Source organism: Tamandua tetradactyla, chromosome 20 (genome assembly GCF_023851605.1).
Source record: "Tamandua tetradactyla isolate mTamTet1 chromosome 20, mTamTet1.pri, whole genome shotgun sequence".
Taxonomy (NCBI): domain Eukaryota; kingdom Metazoa; phylum Chordata; class Mammalia; order Pilosa; family Myrmecophagidae; genus Tamandua; species Tamandua tetradactyla.
This window is the reverse complement of record NC_135346.1, coordinates 61,125,920-61,138,084: the sequence shown is the minus strand read 5'-3', so window position 1 is coordinate 61,138,084 and position 12,165 is coordinate 61,125,920. Positions and strand designations below refer to the sequence as shown.

Here is a 12,165-nt window from a genome sequence, read left to right as displayed (position 1 = left end):
ATTCAGCCAGTGAGCCTATCCTGTGGAGTTCATCCAGAACTTCCATTGGAATCATCAGCTTCACAGCCTGCCCTACAGATTTTGGACTCTACATTCCCATGGTTACATGAGACACGTTTATAAATTTTATATTTATGAAGAATTCCTGGTGATTCTGCTTCTCTAGAGAACTCTAACTAATTCAAGTAGCTATATTAATATCAGACAAAATAGACTTTAAATGTAAGGACATCATAAAAGACAAAGAAGGATGCTATACATTAATTAAAGAGACAATTCACTAAGAAGATATAACAATCATAAATGTTTATGCTCCCAAACACGAAGCTCCAAAGTTCATGAGACAGACATTGGCAAAACTGAAGGGAGAGATAGATATTTCAACAATAATAGTAGGAGACTTCAGTACACCACTCTTTCTATACACATAACAATCAGACAGAAGATCAACAAGGAAAAGGAGGAATTAAACAATTTGATAAATGAATCAGACCTAACAGACATATATATATATATGTGTCATTGCACCCTAAACCACAAGAATGCACATTCTTCTCTAGTGCTTATATAACATTCTCCAGATAAATCATACGCTTGGGCACAAAACAGGTCTTTATAAATTTAAAAACACTGAAATTATTCAAACTACCTTCTCTGATCACAACGGAATATAGCTGGATCTCAATAATCACCAAAGAATGAGAACATTTACAAATATATGGAGATTAAATAACATATTCTTAAACAGCCAGTGGGTCAAAGAAGAAATTAGTAGAGAAATCAGTAGCTATCTGGAGATGAATGAAAATGAGAATACACCTTATCAGAACTTATGGGATTGGAAAAGGCTGTGCTGACAGGGAAATTTAGTGCCCTAAATGTCTATGTTAAAAAGCAAGAAAGAGCAAAACATTAGGAGTTAATGGTTCACCTGTAGGAACAGGAGAAAGAACAGCAAATCAGCCTCACAGCAAATAGAAGAAGAGAAATAACAAGGATAAAAGCAGAGTTAAATGAATGGGAGAACAAAAGAACAACAGGAAAAAAAACAATCAATAAAACCAAAAGTTGGTTCTTTGAGAAATTCAAATAAAATTGATTGGCCACTAGCAACACTGACAAATTAAAAAAGAGAGACAATGCCGATAAACAAAATCAGAAATGAGAAGGGGTACATGACCACAGACCCTGAAGAAACAACAGAGATCATAAAAGATTGGGTCACATCTCCATGGAAACAATCAGAAAGGTCCTACTCAGCAATTCTGAATGAGCATTAAGGCCTTGGAATTTCTCCGGTGCATCATAGCTTTCTACTGGCACAGTAGATGACCTCGGATTTGTCCCACCCTGTGTTTCAGCCTCACTGTATCTGCCATCACAGCTCTCATGGTCCTGCAGGTGTGGACTGTGGCCACCTTCTCCCTGCAGCTGAAGATGAGCCCGGCTGACACAGCAGAAGCTGAAAGATTCACTCATCCAAAGTGACTTAGTTATTTTTCCTTTTGGGGGCAGGGGTCTAGGCAGCGTATTTCAAGTGTGATTTCACTTATGTTTATAAGCAGCTTTTCTTGATTAAAATTCTGATTCATTAAATTGCCTTCAGTTCTAAAACAAACCTCTGTAACTTCAAACTTAATGTACTCTGTCTCCAACAAAACATGAAAATACAATTTTAAACACAGTTTTCACAGACACAATACAATGCATATATTATACACGGTATCGCAAAATATTCCTATTATTACTTGCATATGCTGTCACAATGAATAAGTAAACAGAAATTGGAATTTTATAGTTTCAAGAAATTTAACATGTACTATGACAATTTTATGACTGTTTAGCTATTGAACTACTGGTCTACCCTGCAGTTTCTTGCACCATAAGGAGCAAAGCTAAATAATATTTGCTGACCTAAAAACATTTTTTCTGGTCAATTGTAAGGAGATAAGAAATAGATAAATCCTCTTAATGCATTAACTAGTTGCTTCTCATGTGTGAATCATTCTTTAAGCATAAAGGATAACACTGTATATTCAGAATCAATACCATTCCTTAGAGATATGAGGAAATTTTTAGAGGGCAGTGCCCTTTTAAATATGCTTAAATCTCCCATTATGACAGAGCTGCAACTTATGATGAATATAGAAGCTTACCCATCTGGTTGACAGAACTGTCCTTTCAAAATGTCTGAAAAATTGAGTGGGAGGACAACCACTTTCCAGCTAAGTCTTTTCATCAAATATGAACATGGGAAGAAAGTTATTTTCTAAGCAATTTTATAAGTTATTTTATAAGCAATTTCACCAGGTTTGTTTGTGTGGTAAGTTGGCTATCTCAAAGCAATTTTGTTGCATAATTAAGCAATTGACAAACTCTCATGTTTAAGGAAAAGCACTAGGGGGAAAAGAACACTCAAGGCATAATGATATTGTCAGTGAGAAATTTCAGGAATTGTCCTGAAGGTACGGGTTACTCTAACAGGTCATATTAGTCACTCTTTTCTTTAACCAAATGCGGCCAGAAGAACTTAATTGTCAATAAGGCTCAAATTCACATTGCAGCAAAATGTTTTATAAAGTTAAACAGAAATTCCCAATGGGAATGAAGATATACAGTGAGAAGGTACCTTTTAAAAAATAAGTCTTAATGCAATGTGCACAAAAAAGAGTCAATAAGGGTCTGAACAAAACTGTTCCTCTGAAACATGCTTAGCATTTTCTTATTTGCAAACCCCAAGTTTGTTAGAGCAGTCATTGCAAGAGTTGGCAACACATAAAACATTAAATCTGTTGGCAATACAAAACTACAAAGGGCTTTAAAAGGTCATGTTACGATGAAGGTATAACTAAATATCATGCACAAAGTTTTAAAGTGTTTCCTAACATCTCCAGGAAAAGTATTTCACTAAACTGGTATCTTAGACCACAAACATCGATTGGCATTAATTGAATCCACTGTACTCATCAGGCACTCAATGAATGTGTAACGAGTGAACTAAATAGACTGTCATAAAAAATTGCCACTATACCATTAAAATGATTGTCAGATGGGAAGATTTTGGACATCTTTTTTTTTTTTTTTAATTTGTAGTCTTTTTTTTATAATTAAAAAAAATTAACTAACACAACATTTAGAAATCATTCCATTCTACATATGCAATCAGTAATTCTTAATATCATCACGTAGATGTATGATCATCATTTCTTAGTACATTTGCATCGATTTAGAAAAAGAAGTAGCAAGACAACAGAAAAAGAAATAAAATGATAATATAGAGAAAAATAAAAATAAAAAACAAACAAAAAAACCATAAAAAAAACTATAGCTCAGATGCAGCTTCATTCAGTGTTTTAACATAATTACATTACAATTAGGTAGTATTGTGCTGTCCATTTTTGAGTTTTTGTATCTCAGATGGAAAGATTTTGGACATCTTGAAGGGAAAAAGGTTTTGCAAGAAAATGTAAAACACAGCATTTCTTTTATGTTTCTTATTTAAATATTTATCGTATTATGTTAAACATTCTTTCTAATTTATATTTCCATTATCTATATCTTTTTACTCACAAACACTAACTTCATTATGTAAGGCATGGTAACCAATTTGATATTGAGTATTATCTTTGTTTTGAACATAGGTGAGTTCTGTGTTGAAGAACTTCAATCACATTACAATCATTTTTGGGGGGACAGGGGACATGGTCCAGGAATGTAACCCAGGTCCTCCATGAAAGACGAGCATTCTACCACTGAACCACCCATGCACCCTCACATTACAATCTTTTAAAAACAAATCTTAGTGACAGAACCTCCTTCCCTAAGCAACTGTTTCCAGTTGATATCACTGCAATACAATTAAACAATATGCAACAGGCCCTTAACTTCATTTTTTCTGGGGGGGGGGGGGGGATGTGCTGAAGGACCTAGAGTTTTTTGTTTAGCAATTTATAACAAAGTACCAAAAACGGGTATGATGATTACATTTGCAAATGTATAGAAATATAACTACAAAACGACATTATTCCAAAATTACATGAAAATGTAAAGCACGCATTTAATTCTCTTTCTTTAATGGGATGCCAAATGCTTCCCAAATAGGGGAGAACAAGGCAGCTGGTTTCAAAATCAGCAGCTGCTGGTGAGGATTTCTTGGCCCAGTTATGACCAGCATGTCATTGCTGCATCTTCCTGATACTCTCAGCCGACACTGGGGGATGAAAATTGACTGTGTGGTGCCACAGGCCCTGAGCTGTGCTGTAACTCTTCCCACAACGACATTTGAATGGTTTGCAGACACAAATCAGCATTCTGTGCCATTCTTAGCATGTTAGTTTATGCCATTCACTTTATCATATCTCTTTGTACATCCAGGGACTGGGCTGGCAATAGACTTCTCCTTCCCCCATGCATGCACGTGGAGCTGATGGAGCTCACACGGTAGTCTGGAAACCACCCCGGCCCAACTCCTCACGGCCCACCTCTTCCTCATCGTCTTCACTGCCTGTGGAGTGTTGCTGCAGAATGTGGAGGAGAGGGTGTTGGGTGGGGTCCCGCAGGGAGAAGGCTTGCACTGCTGCGGTGCAGAGGAATGGACCCTCGAGACACAGAGCTGCACAGGGTCAGCAAGTGCTTTGACTGAATCTTCTTCACGGACTCCTGGTCTCGGGTCTGAGGGCAACATGGGCTGGCTGTTGTAATTCTCATTTTTCTAAAACACATGGATCTGTATCAGCATCACAGAAGAAAGCCATGTCTCCTGAGTTTCTCCTCTCATGACTTGTTTCGAAATCATTTATGGATCCACATTTAAGCCCTCTCTCTTCCATTCAGTCTTCCCTTACATAACCATTTGATTAAAGCTTTTCCAGATACTTCCTCTCCTTAACACCCAACCAAAACCTGGGTAAATCAATCCTCTCAAATGTTCCCTATGCCCTAATTATTGAGAAAACAGCATGGGCTCCTGGAGTCCAGAAATAATCCCTACACGACCTGCCTTTGGGAAGCTTTGAGTCCACTAGAGAAGACAGATGCATACACTGAGAAATACAGTAGAATCCAGAGGGTCAAAAACACTTAGAAAAGAAACATAAATAACAGAAAAGAAGAGGCAGAGAGTAAGGAGTGATGGATTTATCAGCAGGTGGGGCATTTCAGCTGAAGGTCACTGGATGGGTGGGATATAAGGGCAGAGAGGAGAGAAGGGCATGGCTAGTGGCAGCCCAAGCATGGGTGAAGGCTGGAAGCCACAAAAGGGCAGAGCACCCTAAGGGGAAGATGAGTGAACCAATGTGGCTGCCACATGTGGGCCTGAGGCAGTGAATGTCAGGGAGGGGCACAGGATGACAAGGCCAGAAAGGTCTGGGCAGAGAGCACCTCGGATATGAGGGTTGGAAATTTTGAGTTTATCCTAGAGGCAATAGAAGCCATGTGAGCAGGTGGTAAGTTGGGAATTTGGAAATGCCCAGCTGGGGCATGCAATACGTAGAAATTGATCCTGGGTCTGGGATCTCCAGAACACACCTGCCCAGCCTCGTTATCACACTCCAATTACAGGAAATCATTCCATAACTTCAACCACTATCTGCTTTTCTACAATGTGCAGCTGGGCCTGGGTGTCTGCTTCTGCAGGCTGCTCGCCAGCTGTGTCCTGGGCACGTGGCTGATCACACAGATTGACACGACCATCGTGCAGAGAGACCATGAGTGAGAGATGTGGGTAGGATGCCACCCCAGTGACCCTGACCTCTGGGCAGGGCTGGCCCTGCCACCTTTGTAGAGCTGCCTAGTGGGACTGGGACAGGGATCAAGTTCACATCCTTCAGTGATGCTTAGAGTTCAGCCCCAGAGAGAGGCTTTACAGCCCAGCAGGAAAAACAAACAGAACAAAGGTTCAGGTGGGTGTTCAAGACCATTGTGCAGAAAGTACTGTCACTTTTAATAGGCTTTTCTGGAATAATCAGAGGGCAGTACGAAGTAGTTGGAAGCTCCCTAAACAGAATAAAGTTATGAATAACACTTGAAAATTTTCAGAATGAACACAACCAGAGTTACTGGTAGTATTACTTAAAAACTCATTTAGATTAGAAAATGTTTCAATCACTAGAAGTACTCAATAATCAGAGCCATTTTTGAGAAAGCAAAGGTAGTTATTTTTCTACTTCTAGCCCATGTCTATTCATTCACTCATTCATTCTGGATATGGACTGAGCAGAATCTCTGGATAACCGACTGTGGAGCCCTATGTGCTCTAAGTTCCTGTGAGATGGATGGATAGTAATCTTTTCATCTATTTACTAAAAACTACATTTTTCTGCAACTTTAGGTTTAAAGAAAAGTGCACAGAAATAGAGTTCCATATACAATCACTAACCCCATGGATTTTATCTTATTATTATCTTACAATTAATGAAACAATGTTGATACAACCCATAGGTTAAAATAGAGTTCACACTTTTTCTGTATAGTTTATAGGTTTGATAAATGCAGAAAGTCACGTATCCAACAACACAAAATCCTACAATATAGGAGTTCCAGGAAGATGGTGGAATACAATAGTTTGAATTCACCCCACCTAGAGAAGGGACAAGAAGGCAACTGGGACAGTGACTCCAGGCTGTGACTGGGAGGGTACCTCTACACCACATAGGGAGGACCAGTTTGCAAAAGCTGAAGAACTGAGACACAGAGAACCAGAGATCATCTAGCTAGTGCAAACAGCCTAATGTGTCCCTTTCTAAACAGAGGCCCAGAGTCCTCGGGAGTGCATGGACTGGGAGATGGAAACTAAGAAGAAAGCTAAGCCGGGTTCTTCAAGCACACAGTCCCTGGCCCTGAGCCATGATGCGCCCCACACCCCACGCACCTGAACCCCATCACCTGCCCACCCCACAGTGCTCTAAGCACCTCCACCCCACTTCACACCCACCTGTGAGTGCATGCACACCTACCACAGGCCAACCCAACTCGCCTGCTTAAGTGTACAGTCTGAATCCCCCAATGCCTAGCCCCTCAACTCCCACCTCCCCCTCAGTGCCACCTACAGGTGGTCACCAACACATCCAGGCCACAGGCGATCACATTCATACCCAGGCTATACAGTCCTGCAACCCTGTCCGCCATCCACCCCACCACTACCTGCCTGCCACACCCCCACCACCTGCTGAAACCTCTGTGCAGATGCATACCAGGACCCCACCCGGCAGACCAGCACACACCACAGCCCTGCCCCTGAGACCCACACAGACTCAGAGACTTATCCTCCCTGCCACCAGGCAACTACACATTCCTGCATGGACCAGTAGACCCTTACACCCCAGCCCCTACCCCCACACATGCAGCATTACCCCACCCACCAACAACCTGAAGAAATTAAACAAAAAAAAATCATAAGAGGATACTATGAACAACTCTATGCCAACAAAGCAGACAACTTAGATGAAAGGGACAAATTTCTAAACACGTACTAACAGGCTACCCTGACTCAAAGAGAAATCAAATATGTCAACAAACCAGTCACAAGTAAAGAGATTCACTCAGTCATCAAAAACCTTCCTACAAAGAAAAGACCAGGGCCAAATGGTTTCACAGGGGAATTTTATCAAACATGCCAAAGAAAAAATTAACAGAAATTCTGCTCAAATTCTTCCAAGAAATTCAGTGAAAAGGAACACTACCTAATTCAGTTTTTGAAGCTAAGATCACTTTAACACCAAAACCAGGCAAAGATGCTATAAGAAAGAAAAACTACAGGCTAATCTCCCTAAAGAACACAGGTGTGAAAATCCTCAACAAAATACTAGCAAACTGAATCCAACAACACATTAAAAGTATTCCACACCATGTCCAAGTGGGGTTATACCAGGAGTGCAAAGATGGTTCAACACAAGAAAATCAATTTAATGCTATAAAACACATTAACAAATCGAAAGGGAAAAATCACATGACCATCTCAATTGATGCTGAAAACACATTCAAAAAAATTCAAATTCCTCTTCCAATAAACACACTTCAAAAGGTAGGAATCAAAGATAAGTTCCTCAATATGATAAAGAGACTATATGACAAATCAATAGCCAGTACTGTATTCAGTGGAGAGAGACTGAAAGCTTTCCCTCTAAGATTATAAACAAGACAAGGATGCCCTCTGTCACCACAATTATTCAGCACTGTACTATAAGTTCTACCTAGAGCAATCAGGCAAGAAAATCAAATAAAATGCATCCAAATTGGAAATAAAGAAGTAAAACTTTCTTTATTTGCAGATGACATGTTACTATGCTTGAAAAGTCTTGAGAAATGTACAACAAAAGTACTTGAGCTAACAAACAAACTCAGTAAGGTGGCAGGAGATAATAGTAAAGTGAAAAAAATCAGTTACATTTCTATACACAAGCAACAACCTGAGGATTCAATTAAGGGAAAAAATCCCACTGAAAATAACAACTAAATGAAGTACCTAGGAATGAACTTAACTAGGAAAATAAAGGACTTCCAGTTAGAAAATAGCGTAATGTTGCTAAAAGAAATCAAAGAAGAGCTAAGCAGATGGAAAGACAGTCCCTGCACAATGCAGTACCAATCAAGATTCCTATGACCTACTTTGAATGACTGATTCAATTTCTTTACTTGTGATTGGTTTGTTGAGGTCATCTATTTCTTCTTGAGTCAAAGTTGGTTGTTCATGCCTTTCTAGGAACTTGTCCATTTCATCTACATTGTTGCATTTATTAGCATAAAGTTGTTCATAGTATCCTGTTATTACCTCCTTTATTTCTGTGAGGTCAGTGATTATGTCTGCTCTTCCATTTCTGATCTTATTTATTTGCGTCCTCTCTCTTCTTCTTTTTGTCAATCTTGCTAAGGGCCCATCAATCTTATTGATTTTCTCATAGAACCAACTTCTGGTCTTATTGATTTTCTCTATTGTTTTCATGTTCTCAATTTCATTTATTTCTGCTCTAATCTTTGTTATTTCTTTCCTTTTGCTTGCTTTGGGGTTAGTTTGCTGTTCTTTCTCCAGTTCTTCCAAGTGGACAGTTAATTCCCGAATTTTTGTCCTTTATTCTTTTTTGATATAGACATTTAGGGCAATAAATTCCCCTCTTAGCACTGCCTTTGCTGCAACCCATAGGTTTTGATAAGTTGTGTTTTCATTTTCATTAGCCTCGAGATATTTACTAATGTCTCTTGTAATTTCTTCCTTGACCCACTGGTTGTTTAAGAGTGTGTTGTTGAGCCTCCACGTATTTGTGAATTTCCTGGCACTCTGCCTATTATTGATTTCCAACTTCATTCCTTTATGATCTGAGAAAGTGTTGTGTATGATTTCAATCTTTTTAAATTTGTTGAGACTTGCTTTGTGACCCAGCATATGGTCTATCTTTGAGAATGATCCATGAGCACTTGAGAAAAAGGTGTATCCTGCTGTTGTGGGGTGTAATGTCCTATAAATGTCTGTTAAGTCTAGCTCATTTATTGTAATATTCAAACTCTCTGTTTCTTTATTGATCCTCTGTCTAGATGTTCTGTCCATTGATGAGAGTGGGGAATTGAAGTCTCCAACTATTATGGTAGATGTGTCTATTTCCCTTTTCAGTATTTGCAGTGTATGCCTCACGTATTTTGGGGCATTCTGGTTCGGTGCATAAATATTTATGATTGTTATGTCTTCTTGTTGAATTGTTCCTTTTATTAGTAGATAGTATCCTTCTTTGTCTCTTTTAACTGTTTTACATTTGAAGTCTAATTTGTTGGATATTAGTATAGCTACTCCTGCTCTTTTCTGGTTGTTATTTGCATGAAATATCTTTTCCCAACCTTTCACTTTCAACCTATGTTTATCTTTGGGTCTAAGATGTGTTTCCTGTAGACAGCATATAGAAGGATCCTGTTTTTTAATCCATTCTGCCAGTCTATGTCTTTTGATTGGGGAGTTCAGCCATTAACATTTAGTGTCATTACTGTTTGGGTAGTACTTTTCTCTGCCATTTTACCTTTTGTATTTTATATATCCTTCTTTCCTTCTTTCTACACTCTTCTCCACACCTCTCTCTTCTGTCTTTTCATAGCTGTCTCTAGAGCTCCCTTTATTATTTCTTGCAGAGCTGGTCTCTTGGTCACAAATTCTCTCAGTGACTTTTTGTCTGAAAATGTTTTAATTTCTCCCTCATTTTTGAAGGACAATTTTGCTGGATATAGAATTCTTGGTTGGCAGTTTTTCTCTTTTAGTAATTTAAATATATCATCCCACTGTCTTCTTGCCTCCGTGGTTTCTGCTGAGAAATCTACACATAGTCTTATTGGGTTTCCCTTGTATGTGATGGATTGTTTTTCTCTTGCTGCTTTCAAGATCCTCTCTTTCTCTTTGACCTCTGACATTCTAACTAGTAAGTGTCTTGGAGAACGTCTATTTGGATCTATTCTCTTTGGGGTGCACTGCACTTCTTGGATCTGTAGTTTTAGGTCTTTCATAAGAGTTGGGAAATTTTCAGTGATAATTTCTTCCATTAGTTTTTCTCCTCCTTTTCCCTTCTCTTCTCCTTCTGGGACACCCACAACACGTATATTTGTGCACTTCATATTATCATTCAATTCCCTGCGTCCCTGCTCGTATTTCTCCATTCTTTTCCCTATAGTTTCTGTTTCCTTTTGGATTTCAGATGTTCCATCCTCCAGTTCACTAATTCTAACCTCTGTCTCTTGCAATCTACCATTGTAGGTTTCCATTGTTTTTCATCTCTTCTACTGTATCTTTCATTCCCATAAGTTCTGTGATTTGTTTTTTCAGACTTTCCATTTCTTCTTTTTGTTCATTCCTTGCCTTCTTCATGTCCTCCCTCAATTGACTGATTTGGTTTTTGAAGAGGTTTTCCATTTCTGTTCATATATTCAGAATTAGTTGTCTCAGCTCCTGTATCTCATTTGAAATGTTGGTTTGTTCCATTGACTGGGCCATATCTTCAATTTTCCTAGTGTGATTTGTTATTTTTTGCTGGTGTCTGTACATTTAATTACCTTAATTAGTTTATTCTGGAGATTGCTTTCACTTATCTTACCTAGGGTTTTCTTGCTAGATGAGTTTGTTGTCTATCTGTTCTTTGACTTTCAGTCCAGCTTTTTCTGGGCCTCTAGCTTAAGTTTTGTTTAACAGAGGGTAATTTTTCAGTTTTTGTTTTCTTCTTTCTTTTCCTGCTTGTAAGGTGCCTTTTCCCTCCCTACCCTTAGGAGGGTCTACATAGGTATTACAGACTCCAGCTGGGTCTTCACGGACTTAAATGGCCTCCTTTCAGGGGTAAGGAATCACCTGTGTCAGTTTTCCCTGAGTGTGAGACCCAGCAGGTTGAAAGACTTTCCTGTGAAGTCTCTGGGCTCTGTTTTTCTTATCCTGCCCAGTATGTGGCACTTGTCTGTCTGTGAGTCCCACCAGCAAAAGATGTTGTGGCTCCTTTAACTTTGGAAGGCTCTCCCTGCTGGGGGCATGGTGGAGACAGAGGAAAGGTTGTAGGCTGGTTTTAATGGCTTCAAATTGCGAAGCCCTGGGGTCTGAATTCCTTGAGAGAGGGATTCCACCTGAGTTGCGTTTCACCCCTCCTGGGGAAGGTTCAGGCGGGAGATAGCCCTGAAAGCAGCCTGTTTCTGCGTATGCTTGGGGCAGTTGCGGCCTGCGTAATCCTGCCGCTGAATCCAGAGGCAGCCAAGCCTCCACAGAAACAGCCACAGAAGGCTCTGTTTCATCCCTTTTCCTTTTTTTCGGTTAGTGCAATACGCGACCTCCGCCTTGATCAGTTTCGTCTGAGCTGGGGGCCTAATTTTAGTAGTCAGAATTTGTTTATTAATGCCACTATTGGTGTTTGGTTGGACTCAGTCTCTGCTACTGTTAGAGTTTCTTTCCTTTCCCTCTGGGAAGCCGCCTGTGGGGGAGGGGCGCCAGGGGCCAGCCGGCGCAGCGTGGGGAACTGCGCACAGCTTGGGGAACTCACTGTTCCGGAGACTCGCAGCCAGTCCAGCTGGTCCAGACTGGGGTACGCTGTGTGTCTAGTCACTGTCGTGGCTCCAGGAGTGTTCTGTACTTTTTGTGGTTATTTAGTAGTTGCTCTGGAGGATGAACTAAAACGCGCGCACATTACTAAGCCACCATCTTGGTCCCCTAGCATTCAATGA

General features: G+C 39.9%; 1 protein-coding gene and 1 pseudogene across 19 annotated transcripts in view; both read right to left on the bottom strand.

Moving 5' to 3' along the window:
• The window catches only part of LOC143664209 (olfactory receptor 14C36-like), a 52,825-nt gene that overhangs the window by 25,858 nt on the left and 14,802 nt on the right, over positions 1–12,165 (bottom strand). The window lies entirely within an intron of this gene.
• Positions 3,386–4,870, bottom strand: LOC143664651 (juxtaposed with another zinc finger protein 1 pseudogene; annotated as a pseudogene).